We start from the raw sequence: 14,081 nt of genomic DNA, 5'->3' as shown, positions 1-14,081 counted from the left end.
CACTGAGTAGAGTGGGATGATTTCTTTATCTCTGCTTGTGATGCCCTTGTGGATGCAGCCCAGCATCCTGCTGGTTTCTCTGTTACACCATCACACTTCACCCATACTGAGCTTGTCCACCAGGACCCCAGGTCCCTTCCCACAGACCCCAGGCAGACCCAGCCTGTGCTGCTCTTCAGGATTATCTTTTCCCAAGTGCAAGACCTTACACTTGCCTTTGTTCCATTGGATTTGTTCTCTACTCTTCCTCTGCTTTTAATTGGCTGTGTGCAAGAGCTGCTCAGGTTTGGGTTTCTCCACGATGCAGCCACAGCACTGCAGATGGTGCCAAGTGGAGGCTCCTGAGCTGGCCTGAGGCTGATTAACTTGAGCAATGGAAACAGCCCGTGGCAATGCTGATCCCAGAGTGAACCACCACATGGCTGTCAGGACTAACACTAGCTAATTATTTTAAAGTTATTTCCAGTATCCTTGTACTACAACATAGTCTCTTCTATGCCATATGAAATGAAAATCTGTTCTGATTTCTCAAGTACTACAGACTCTGAAGTGGCCATTCTGGTTTTAAAAGCAGGAGAATATGCACTGTATTACATCAGACATATAGTGCCAGTATATACCAGGCCTGTGCTGTTTTGCAGTTTAAGTTGCATGGTTTACTTGTTAACTTTTTACTACAGGAAATAAGTTTTAGGAAACCTCTTTATCCATGGGCATATAGATTGGTGATGTACTTGGCTTTTATTCTCCACATTACAGGTTTCAATCTTTGTTGTCCAGAGCTCTGTTATGGCACTGTTTCTCCAGCAAGGGGCATGGAAGAGCTTTAGCTGATGGCTGAAGCTGCTCCACTGGGGCTTGCCAGCTTCTTGGCTAAACTATTTCTTCAAGTCCAGAGATGGCATGTTTCTGTGCATCTCTGAGCCACCTACAAGGACTGAATCAAATGAATGCCCAAGGTCTGCTGGCAAGCTGCTCTCTGATGCTGTCTCCATGTGATAGTTTACACCACTTTGGGTCAAAGAACATCAGATTTGGAGCAGGTGTGAAAATAAAGTATTCCTCCTTCACCACTGCTGATGCATTTCCAGGCTTCCTCAGTACTTGTGGGGAGACAACACATCCCATTTTGTAAGTGTGTACCTGAAAGCACAGTTTCACAGACAGTGGAGCAGAAGGATGGCCTCTTTCCTCTCATGTTCTGAGCAGCAAACCATCCCTTGGAGCCTCAAAGCAGCCTCAGTCCTTCTCAAGCTGGTGTCAGTGAAAATGGCAAAAGCCCTGAATGTTCCTGCTCTGATCAACAGGTTTGTTTCAGTTTTTCCTTTCTTTGTGTCCTTCCAGTGCTCCAGTGACACAGATGTGCTGGAAAAAATCATCCCCAAATCCAAGGGTGCAGGCATGCTTGTGTTACCTGCTTGCTGGGGCACCACCAACAACAGATTTTATTGTGTATAGTTCAAAGCTGGATGCTGGTGCAGGGTGATGGGTGATGAGGGGGCTGTGAAAGGGTGAAGCATGTCTCTGCTGAGCAGTCAGAAGCACCAGGAGATGTGGCAGGGAAGGTACAGCCTCAGCCATGCAGTGAGTTGCTGGTGCAGTGCTGCTGAGTGGGGGCTGATCCAGAGCCTGATGAATAAGGCAGAGCCAGGATGTTAAACTTGTGCATTTCTACTCCCAGCTGTGGTACCCAGAACATGTGTGCTAACACATAGATGAATTCTGATCCATGCTACCCCATAGGTCTGTGCAGTGGAAAGCAGAAGGATTGAGACAATGGCAGAGCTGACGTGTTTGTGGCTGTGACTGCTGTTATCACTTCACAGTTAGCAGAGCAAATCTCACCAGGATGGGGAGAAATTTTCTGTTATGATGCTTTTCCATCAATACTATTCAAACTTGGATGGAGAAGCTGAACCTGCCCTTTGCAAGATGTAGATCCTCCCTGAATTCCACTGCTCTTCCCCACATGGTGAGACAGCAGACCAACAGTCTGCTTTTCTGCACCCCAAAAAGGGACAGTTGCTGCCCAGCTGCTGAGAGAGGATGGACTGTGCAAACAACACTGCTGGCAGCAATAAGAAGTGCTGGGACTGACTGAGCTTTGCTCCCCTTTGGGATCAGACTGATTGTCACAGCTAAGTGGGACACATTTCTCACGCTGCTGGGGCCTCTGAAATGGAGGGATTTGTGTTGTTTACTGAGATTCATGTGTTGGGCACTGGCACTGCCTTAGGTTCAGCAACCTGTTGCATTTAATCTTTCTGTCAAAAGCTGACAAAGCTTTTTCCCTAGGCCCGTGTTTATCTCTCCACCAGGAGAAGCTGATGTAACAGGTAGATAAGTCATCCTTCTTACTCAGGGCAGAGCAGGGAAACTGCATTCAAAGGGGAAAAAAACTCTATTTGGAGCTTGACAAGAGCAAATATCAAAGAAATAATAAGTGTACACATGCATGAAAGAGAGCAATGCGTCTTCTTTTGCAGTCACACACACACACACACACACACACACACGATTTTCTTGCACCATTCCCAGTGCTTAGGAGATTTAAGGTTTTCTCTTTCCTGTGCAAGTGTATTCACATACCTCTACGTGCAGTCATTCCTGTTATTGTGGAAAAATGAGGAGAAAACCATCTTCTTTTCCATGTCTGAGTCCACAACTCTGCCTTTTCTGTGGCATATGCTACCCCAGAGGCTTTGAGCAAGAGCAGGAGATGATCAGTACAGATTCAACTCAAGCAGTGGAGTAGAGGCAGGCAAGGGTTAATCTCACCTGCCTGGACCTGCAGGCTAGACAATGAATCTGAAGGTAATGGGTTTAGCTGTATTTATCTTTGGGTTAATCACTTGACCCAGGCCCAGACATTCCACTTTATGAGGGAATCTGCAAAGTTAGACACCTGTGATAAAGGCAGCTGGAAGAGGAAAAGGATCATAGGGAAGGATAAGAAGCCCTGCCAGTCTCAACAACCAGAGGAGGTCTTAATCCTGAGGGAAGCTGACACACTGAATTTCTGGCAGATCCCAGAGGTGCTTGTGCAAGCTGCTCTCCCAGCAGACTGTGCACATTGACATGGGCCACTCAGGCTTTGCTCAGTAATAGAAACCCCAAATCCCACGTTGCCACCATGCCCATGTCCTTCCAAGGACACAGACTGCTTCCTCTGCTGGCTCATGTCATACAATGCATAAAAAAAATCTGCCTTCTTCAAATTCACTTCAGTAACATCTTGAAGCACAGAGAGCCTTTTGAAGAGCTGCTCAGGCAGAAAAAAATTCATCTTTTCAGCTGCCCACATTTTCCAGTAATTGCAGGTCTGGCCATTATCTTGCACAAACACATGCAGGATGACCCAGCAAGGGCACCCTCTTGGCAGGATCATTCCTGTGCATCAAAGCCTGTGCCTGCCCACTGCTCATAGCAGTGCTCTGGCAGCCCATCACTGTGTCTGCTCATGCTCTCACCATGCTGCTCACAAATACTGTTTTCCAGACCACAGCCTTTTATCTGTCAATGTAACCAGAATTTATGGGTGTAAATCTTCATTATTTACCAGCCTTCCAGGCAGCGAGAGCTGAAAATTTTGCAGACACTGATTTAAGTTCCTTTCTGGATTGCTGCTGGAGTATGGGAAAGCAGCAGGTCAGGGATGTACCTCCCTTGAAAAGATTGTGGACATCATGTTGACCACTCCTGACTGGTGAAAAGGCTTTGAGGTCTATCAGTTAGTTGGTTTGCAGTGCAAGAAATGATGGGTTATCATTTAGCCAGTTTAGTGATGGGCACTGTCCCAGGACAAAAGCACATTTGTGATTCTCCCTTCTCCAAATGTCTCCAGACACAAAGTACCCTGCTCTGTGCAATAATAACCCAGCCTCACATGCCTCTGCCTTGTATCCCTCTCCCCAGGAGTGGGCTAGTGGCCATGGGAGTGAGCTGGAGACAGCTTTCCTCTGCCTCTCTCTCATCCTCCTTCATCTCTCTCTCTTCATTGTGTCCCATTTATAATTTAAAAATGCTAATGGAATGATGATAACTCCCTTACAGTTTGCAGACAAATTTTAGTTTTCCCAAATTTTATTAAAAATTGACATTAACAGTCTAGAGAGGTCTTCAGAGAGTTTAAAAAAACCTTTTGGATACTATTTAGTGTCCTGGTTTAAAAGTATTTATCTCTAGTAAAGTATATTCAATAATTTTTAGAACAGAGTAGAATAATAGATTAATCTCAGGGGATACTAATGGCACCTGTTTTTTTCCAGAATACAGAAGATAAATATATACTGGATATGACTGGGGAGTTTTGCACAGTAGTATTGCATATACAATTATCTTCATCTGATAAAGGATCTATAACGATTTTAGGATTTCTTTTGTTCTTAGACCAAGCTGCTGGTGCATCCCATAGGAGAGCAGCAATGCTTCCTGGAGGGCTGGGGACAAGCTGTGCAGGGTGAGGAGTGACTTCAACCCTCCTGGTGACCCTGGTCACTGAGCCTGTGACACTCTTGTGGCCACCAGCAGCAGGCACTGCCTCTGCTGCTCTCTCTGCAGGTGGAGGAGAGAGTCACAGACAAAGTGGTGTGGCCAAAACCACACAGGAAATCTGCAGAAATATTTTTTTTCCCATTTAAGCTGAGTATCCAGCCTTGGGCTGCACAAACACCCTCCCTAATGTGACAGCAGATATCTGCACATGTGGGCACCTGCCAGTGCCCATCCTCCAAGGCAGCCAGAAATGCACACTACATCACAAGCCTCATGTCCCAGCAATTAAATTAAATTCTCTTTTCACTCCAATGGCAAGAGGATCTGTGCTTATTCTTCCTGTCAGTGCCAAGCCTAGAGAATACAATAAAGTCCTGGGTGGCTGGTTTTGTTGTAAGGTAAAAATGTGGGATGATTATTATCTTGGGAGGAGATGAGGAGGCCCAAAGAAGGTGCCTGAATTATTCAGCTTTCTCTAATGTAAAGCAAGTCATTCTGTTCTGCTTCACAGTCATCTACTGGAAAAATTCTGGGATTAAAATGGTCAAAACCTTGGTCTTTACAGTCACCTATAAAGAGAAGCTCAGATATGCTGTGAGGAGGAGCTTGATGACATGAAGGAGCATTTTCATGCCCTGGAGTGGCTTCTGCCTGCAGGCATATGGAAGACCATGGTCTGCTCTTATAGGACTCTTGAAGGAAAGCAAAGGTAAACTCAAGGAAGTGCATAAACTCTCTGTGTAACTCTCCACCCTAGCAACTGAAGATATTTAGGGCCACAGATCAGGACTGGTGGAAAAGTGCAAAACACAGTGTGGAAAACATTGGAAATGGCCCATTCTTTGATGATTTAAAGAACTGTAAGGAGGAGCCAGTCTGCAGGGTGATACCATTTCCTTCTCAGGAATGGAGGGGAAGGTGATCTTTGATCTGATCCACTTTCATGATCAGTAAAGGGATTTAGAAGCACTTTCACCCAGGTCCTACCAAGTGAAATTCTTACAGAAGGTGGAAGAAAGGGCCGGCATCTCTTGCTGACATTGGTCTGGAGACTAATAGAGTGGGATGGGGCTCTAGCAAGAAGCAACTCATAAAAACTCCTCCAGCAGTATCAGCAATGCACTTTACCCCCTCCTGAGCAGTTTTCAGCCTGGAGAGGATCAGAGTTGTTTGCTGAGCAGTATGAGCATCCCTGCCACAGTCAGGTGGTGGGACTGACTCCAGTGGGTCTGCTCACCAGCAGGGAAAGGGTGCCAAACAAAGCTGTCCTGAAGGGAAACTCGGAGATGCCCAGTGCTATTTCATCCTCTGGAGCACATCACAGAGGCTGGCTAACAATACCCAACAGAGGTTCAGAGCACAGCAGGACTTAGATCTCACCTGTGGCTGCTATGAGAGGTGGAATTAAAATGTGGTTTCTTGATCTCAAATTCTCCTCAGACAATCAATTCTTTGTGGAATTATAATAAGCCCTTTGGTGACTCATTATTCCAGATCTTTTTGGTGATACTCCAAGGGATTTATCCACACAGATACCATTAAACCTGCTGCAAGTTGCTTTGGAATTTTCATCCCAAAAGTGGAGAGCCCCTGCCCTGCTGGGCAGCCAGCAGTGTGTAGGTGCTGTGGGAGGGCCCTGCTCCTGCAGGGCTGGCAGCAGGGAGGATGCTCTGCTGTGCTGGGAGTGTGCCACAGCCGGTGCCCTCTGCATCTCAGCTGCCCCTGGAGGCTCTGTTTCCTTGTTCTCTTCCCTCCCTTCCAGGCTGCAGTGTGCCATCTCCTCTTGCTGCTATCTTAATATTTCTCTGACCACATCTGTGTCGCTGCAGTGCTCATTTCAGTCATTTGTACAGAGGTAATTAAGAGGCAGTGCCTCTTAATTACAGGGAGAAGCACACACCTTCCTCAAAGAGCAGGGAGGTGCAGCCTGTGTGTGCTGGGAGCATTAGATGGTGGGAAAGGAGGGAGGGCTCTGCAGGATCCCATGGTGCTGAGCAGGTCACACAGGCTAGCAGAGGAGCCTCTGGTTCACAAAGAATTTTTTTCCCAGCTCTCCCTCTTGCAGGCATGTGAGGTGAGGTGAAGAGCAGCCAAGTCACAATGCTTGTGTAAGCTGTGCCTGAGCACCAGTGCAGCATCCATCAGCTGATGGGGCAGGAGGGGAGGAGGGAGAGCCTCCAGCTGGACTGAATGGGAACCTCCATCTGGAAATGCCAGCACCAGAGCAGGGAATACAGGGAAGATTTAGGGAGGAACATATGGGTGCTGGATGTGTGGTTGTGAGACAGTATCACAGGGATAAAGTGGGAAGGCAGATTTCAAGTAGGACTGAAACAGTGTCAGAAAAAATGAGCTGGAAGGAATAATCTCCCTCTGTCTTTTCTGAGGGAAGTAGCCCAGAAGGAGCCTCCTAGGGCTGTTTCATTTTCACCCCTGACAAAAGGAGATTTTTATGCCAATGCAATAGGTTTCCTCTGGGGAATCTAGATGGAGGCTTTTCTATTCCCAGTCAACACATAAAGTATAATGGATCTAAATATAATATATATATAATGGACTCTAAACCTCAGGGGTCCCAGGCAGACCTGACTGCCCTACCATCAGGAGCTGAATGCAGAGGAGGGCCCCACACAGGCCAGGACTTTGGGAAAAACGTGTCCTCCAACCCAGTGTCACAATCCCATTGGCCTTGGGCACATGTAGGGCACTGCTCTGCAGTGACTCCATGTCCCTTGCCCCTGCTGCAGCTCAGAGGGAGGGCATTTGTGAGACACAGTCTCTGCTCTGCCTTGAGTCTCTTTTTTGAAGTCAATCAGTTTTCCCATTAGATCAGAGGTGAAGGCAACCACATCTTGCCATGTGGTGATTTCAGGCACAGATGTATATGTTTTTAGCATCAGGCAGATAACCAAAATAAATCAAGCCCTGACAACCTTGTGATTATATATTCATCTGAGAGCTCTTAAAGCCACCACAAGAAGCTTCTTTGTGTCTGAGGCTCCCTCTTGCAGTCTTACATGCACTCCAGCATTTTCAGTGTCTGGGGAAAAGGAAGTGGAAGTGTGAGGGGGTAGCAGATGGGGATTGGGGCCAGTGTTGCCAGTTATCCTTACAGGTTGCCAGTTGTCCTCCCTTGGCAAGTGCCAGCACCTCTGGGCAGTGACACAATGAAACTTGCCTTCCTAAATATTGTGCAGCAATGATGGTGCTGTAGGGCTGCTCCTCTTCACTGCTGCAGAAGATCTCTGTGAGAGGCTCTCCTCACTCTGGGATGCAGAAGATCACTGTGGGATGCTCTCCTCACTCTGTGAGAGGCTCTGATAATGTGGTGTAAGGGGATGCAATGGGAACTGGGACAAAAGACAGAGCTGGGCCATAGCTGCTCTGAGAACACAAGTGAGTTACAGGAGAGACTGGTGAAATGTGAAGACTCTTCCTGCAATTTGACCTACTTTTGGTGTCCTTAGGGGCAGCTGATGCTCTTTTTGCCCATTATTAAAAATGGTTGCTATGGGAAATTGTGTAGCTTCTCCTTAAAGGCAAAGCTGCAGAAGCAAAGCTGGGAGCCAATGCCATGGAGCTGAGTTTGCAGATGTGAAACAAGAGATGGACATAGAGGGCTGGGGAGGAGGTGGGTGGGAGGAGAAGGAGCTGCAGACCTGCTCAGACCTGGAGGAAGTCAGCTTTTCTTGAAAACTGTAGGGAGATGATGTGGAGTTTGCTGCTATTTGGTGCTACCTTCATTTTTACAGAGCCTCTTTTTCTCTTGGCATTTTCCTTTCCAGTTCCTGTCAGCATGGGTTACTTGTACCTCCAGCACTGCAGTGTTTGGAGCAATGCAGTGGGAGAAGGTTTGTGTGAAGGTTTGAAAGGACACTCTGAGTCCTTTCTGAGAAGACTCATCAAAGGTGATGCCTGAGCTGCTGGGGTTGCTGGCTGGCTGGCAGCTGGTCCCTGCACTGTCCTCTGCTGCAGGAATGTGTGGCTTCCTCCATTTTCTGACATGGAGACACCTTGAGCTTGTTGATGGGTGAGGCTTTGGGTCAATGAACATTGCAGGACATGGCAGGGAGAGGAAAGAGAGGAGCTGGGTCTGCCAGCAGCACAGTGAAAGAGAGGGACATTTGCTTGTCTTCTCTCTTCTGGGCTGCAAGAACACCCAAGTACAAAAGCAAAGGAACCTGGATAGAAACCTCATATTTATTTCCTCAGTATGGGAACCCTCATGAGGAAGAAAATAACTTTTTTCCCAGGAGCTGCTAGAAGGAGCCCTTGGGGCAGTATTTATGCAGCAGCAGTATCTAGACCTTCACAGGAAGGGAAATATAGTGCACTCAAAGGTCTGTGCTCTAAATTGTTCCCTCCTGAACATAAAGAAAGGAGTATATGTGATACTGAGCTGAAATGCTGGATGATGTTTCAGAAATCATTTGGAGGAGAGAGATGAGGGCTATTTACATTGATGTCTGCAACCTCACAATTCCCAGAAGGCCAGCAGCCTTCAGGTGGGTTGTTTGCCTCAAAAATAAACCAAGTCAGGCAGGCACACAAGAAGGCTTCCTTACTCTTCCTTTGTGGATTTGTGATGACACTAAGCAGGAGAAGAATGCAACATTCTCATATCCCAGGAAATGTCTGTGGATGTCAAGGGTCTAGACTATCAAGCATCAATATGTTCCATATGAACATCCCACCTGAGTGCTTGGCAGGTCTTGTTTTATTTTATTTTGTGTGGTGTGCTTGGGACAGCCCCTGTCTCAGAAGGGGCATTTCTTCTGTTCAGTGTGCACAGCAGAGGCTCTTTCTGCAGGAGCAGTGAGCTCACAGTGCCCACAGTGCATGTCCCAGCCCCACCTGAGCTCTTTCTCTGGGGCTGTTTCCCAGCCCCACTCCTGACTCCCTGGCTTGGCTGCAGAAAATGTGAGGGACACACAAAGGGGAGGGTTATGGACTCCTCTCTTTTGGGTTACAACTAGAATTGGGACTGGAAGCACAGTGGAGGCAGAAGATGCTGGAAGAACATGAGACTGTCACTGATTGGCACAGATGCATCCTCCAAACCTTGGAAACTGAACAGGCTTGTAGGTGAACAGTCATGATGGAAGAGCATCCTACAGCATCTTCCAAATCAGTTAATCACTGCAGTAAAAGATTTTATTTCAGAAAAAGAATCTCTGGACTTTGGTGTTTGTGGTTTTAAATTCAGTCTCTTCCATCGTTGGTTTTTTAAAAAGGAATTGGATGTGCAGGAAATGAAGCTAATATTTCATTTTATCTGTCAGCTTGTTCTACAAAGCAGAGTGTGAGATGAGTAAATGTGACTGAACCCTGACCTGCCTCCCAAAAAGTCTGACCCTCTTCCTCCACAAACATACACTTTTTTACATGTTTATTTGGGGAAGAACATATACAGAGCTGATGAGCCCAGGCAAGAGAATTCATTCATGAGGAAGGAAAACAGCTAATATTCCCATTTCACCAGGGCTTTTGAATAAATAAATAGAACAATTAATAATTAATAGATTTAAACTGGAACTCTAGGCAAAATTCCCCTCCAATGAGCTCTTTGCTCAAGCGCTATATAGGTCAGAAATTCGTGATCTGACATGAAGAAGATTTTAAAAAATAACAATTGTGGGTTGATTTTCTCCCCTCCCAAAAGAAACATTAACTGAAAGAGCCATGTGGAAAGTAGAAGTCTGTATTGTTCTTTGGATTTTGTCCAGTGCTGGGGAAAGGAGGAAGCTAAAGTATGGTCTGAGTTTTTCTTACATGTTTTGATTCAGTAGGCAGCAATAAAGATATCCAGGGGAGGGCATCACAAGTTCTCCTGAGCCCTACTTTTTTTATAGGGCAGGGAGACAATTTGTAGGAGAGCTTCCTGAGTGGGGAAACCATGGTATAGCTGGACTTACCACTAATCCCATGCACAAACACAATCTACAAATTATCCACAGCCTCAAATGATGGCTAACAGCTTCAGACTAACAATTGTGCAGAACTGGAGCATTCTTGTGAGAGAAATAAAGCTACAACACATTAATGTCATGATTCAGTAGATTTTGAGGGCCCCTTGCTCATTGCTACCTCCTTATGTGTTTTTCTTCAGTTTTTACTCTGGAGAGGGGACACTAGATTCTTAGGAGAAAAAATATGCAAAACTGAGTTAGTAAAGGAGTTTGAATCCTAAGTACTTGGATTTTTACTGGGGTTTTTTGAGTTTTGTTTTTGGGTTTTTTTTTCCCTATTGCTATTTTCTCCTAGTTCTGGTTTTTGCTCTGCTAAATTGCCATCCAAGCCAGCTCTTCTGGCTGCATTTCATCCTTGGGTTTTGCTAATGTCTGCCTGATGCTTCTACTCAAATTCTCCATCCACACTTAGTCCCCATCCTGTCTGCTTCCTGTTTTGTTTCCCCAGGACTTCTGATGCTTCTGTTTATCCCACTTGGGCTGTCTGTCCTTTTTCTGCCCAAACATTTTGCTTGCCTGTTTCTTGCAGGTTTCCAGCTCTCTTGAGATATGTACACAACTGCTGTCCTGAGCTAAGCCAGGAGCCTTCACCTCCCCACAAATGCCCCCCACAAATCACATTTCTTTCTGTTTGGAAAAACAGCAAGGGAACGAAAAGATCAAACAACACACTGATGACAAAGCTTTCACTTTAGTCAGCAGAGATGAAAGGAGACTCAAAGCAACTTCTTGTAGAATCAGACAAGTAAATGGCAACAAAAGAAATTCAGTGCTATTATTTTCTTTTTAAAACCCATTGCAGGAAGGCTCTTCAAGTATTTGTACACTGTAAAGGTTTCCACATTACCTCTGTCAGATAGGAAAGATAACAATATATCATATTCAGAAAGGACTTTTTGACCTTGGTCAGCAAAGCTAACTCTTGCAGACTGTGGAAGGCATGGAATGGAGGCATATTCTGAAGCATTTCTTGGACATACATGCTGAAAAGTTGACATACATGTTTAAAAAATGACCTAGGAATTGTCCAAGGGGTGTCTCAGTTTGTTTTCTTTGAAGAAGGCTGTAAAACTGCTTTCATTTTATAATGTGTGGGGCATGAAGCTGCTCTCTGAACTTCTCTATTAGAGAAGCCAAGTGAGCTAACACTTTAGAAGGCACCTTCTCCATCTCCTTGGCCAGGAGTGAGTGTTTGTCACCAGTCATGGCTGGGGCAGAGGTGATGGCCAGGATGGGCAGGGAGAGGGCACTGAACATGCATCCACCCTGCAGAGCTGGCAGTGACGGACAAGAACCCTCAGACCACGACCCCAGGTGACAAATGACAGCCCAAGGGGACAAGCTGCAGTGGTGATACCTTTTTCTCCAGCAGAGTGACTCCTTCAGCCACGGCTGGCAGCTGGGGCTCATTAGCTGCTTTACCCACTGAGGAGGCAGAGTCATCTGCAATTTGCCTGGGAAATATTAACTGCATAAAAAGATAATTACAGAAAGGCAATTCACTTGATGGAATTAGTGCTGTGAGAAGGTGGTGCCTCTAGTGCTGGGGCAAGTGGATAATGCAGGAAGGCTGGGTGTTCCAGTACACTGAGCAATTAACCACACACTCCTGCTGAGCTGTGCTCATCAGCTGAGCAGCCCCGAGCCTGGAGGTGTCATCTGCATGACACATCCACTGCCACAGACAGAGCCTCCACACTGGCCTCATCCACGGGGAATTCGGCTTTCCAGCAGCCAGGGATCCCCAGGGTGGCTCTGGGGACCTGCTGCTGGAGATGGAGGTGTCCCCTCTCCTGTCCTGGTGTCCCCTCTCCTGTCCTGCTGTCCTGCAGGCAGCTGTCCCCTCTCCTGTCCTGGTGTCCCCTCTCCTGTCCCGGTGTCCTGGTGGCAGCTGTCCCCTCTCCTGTCCCGGTGTCCCCTCTCCTGTCCCGGTGTCCTGGTGGCAGCTGTCCCCTCTCCTGTCCCGGTGTCCCCTCTCCTGTCCCGGTGTCCTGGTGGCAGCTGTCCCCTCTCCTGTCCCGGTGTCCCCTCTCCTGTCCCGGTGTCCTGGTGGCAGCTGTCCCCTCTCCTGCTCACACAGCCCTTGCCATGGCTGTTTGCAGGCCATGGCCCTGCAGGGATGTGGCTGGCCCAAGGCTGGATGGTCTCTCAGGGTCAGCAGGTGGCTCCACCCTGGCAGGAGGGTTTGGCCCATGGCTGATGGGATGCTCTGCTGCTGATGGGACAGGGTAGCTGGCACTGCCTGCAGTACAGCCAGGCTTCTGCCTGCTTTGGCATTTGAGTCTCCAGAGAAAGGAACAGCACTTTTGCCCAGAGCCTTGCAGGGAGCAGCAATGCTCTCATGTGCAGTGGGACTGGCCGTGGCAGTAACATCCCTGTTCCAGAGCCCTTTCTACCAAGGACTCAGAAGTGACAAAGGGCAGAATTACAGGGGACTGGAGTGAATTCAGGGTGGCACAGCTGTTGGCTGGCTGCAAAATCCCAAACCCTATTGTGTTGCTCCAGCCCTTGTGTCACATGTGATCCACTTGGGTTTCATTAGTAAAAATATTCTCCTTGTACATGGAAGACAGGCTGTGAAGCTGCAGAGGAGCTGATTCAGATGAGAATGTCCCAGCAGAACAATTGGTGCTATTTATAAAAAATGCACTCTTTGCAGTGTATAATTAGAAGCTTTGCCTTCCACACACAAATTTGAGATAATGGCTCTGAAAGAAAGTGAAGGAAATCCAAACAGAACAATTTCTCTGAAACTCACTTGTTAACAACTCCTTCAGCTTTTCCCCACACTCTCATCTGGATATCTCATCTCTCCATGTCCCAGCTAAATGACTAGGGGTCTGGGGATGTGGAAACATGACAGAACATTTGGCAGCCAGGAAGATAGCTCAGGCAGGTAGAAGTAAAACCTGTGGGTTTGTTACACCCTCATACTCAAAGAGCACTTTTGAAAGCCTCACCTGTTACTGACAGAGCTGCCTGAACAGAGGGAGCTGCTATGGCTGGAGATCTTCTAATTGGGGCAAAATGTATTTTCAAAATTCATCGTGGAAAGGCAAAGCCCAGCTGTTCCATTTCCTGACTTTGACACAGAAATATCTTTAACTGATAATTACATTTTAAAATTTAAAAATACTGTGTCTCCATATTGTTAACACATAGCACACTATGGATTAAAAACATGACATTCATTCTTAAACTTTCAGAGATTTGCTATAAGTGCACACAATTAAAGTGAATTACTAGCTAAAACCTTTTGAAAAGAAAGCAGGGTAGTTCACAAAAATCAAAATACAGTGAAATCAGAAAGTTCCTCAAGAAACCCTTCTCCATCTGCGTTTTTCTTAGAACTCACACAAAGTGCTTTCACAAGATATCTTGGCTTTCCTGAGGCAGCACCTTCTGGTGCTGTGCTGTCAGCACTGCTAGTCCATCACAGCTCAGCAGCAAGCCCAGCCAGCCCTGCTCAAGTGAAATCCTCCTCAGCAGCTGGCTGGCATTTTGGGACATGCCTTGGCCCTGGACCAAGGCAGGAAGGGAAGCCAAGGACCTGCTCCTGAGCTCTCCCACCAGCACCACGGCCTGGGCTGATGCTGGCAGGGTGGGGACAGCCACCCT

Source organism: Oenanthe melanoleuca, chromosome 5 (genome assembly GCF_029582105.1).
Source record: "Oenanthe melanoleuca isolate GR-GAL-2019-014 chromosome 5, OMel1.0, whole genome shotgun sequence".
Taxonomy (NCBI): Eukaryota; Metazoa; Chordata; class Aves; order Passeriformes; family Muscicapidae; genus Oenanthe; species Oenanthe melanoleuca.
The sequence above is the reverse complement of the archived record's forward strand: the minus strand, read 5'-3'. Positions refer to the sequence as shown.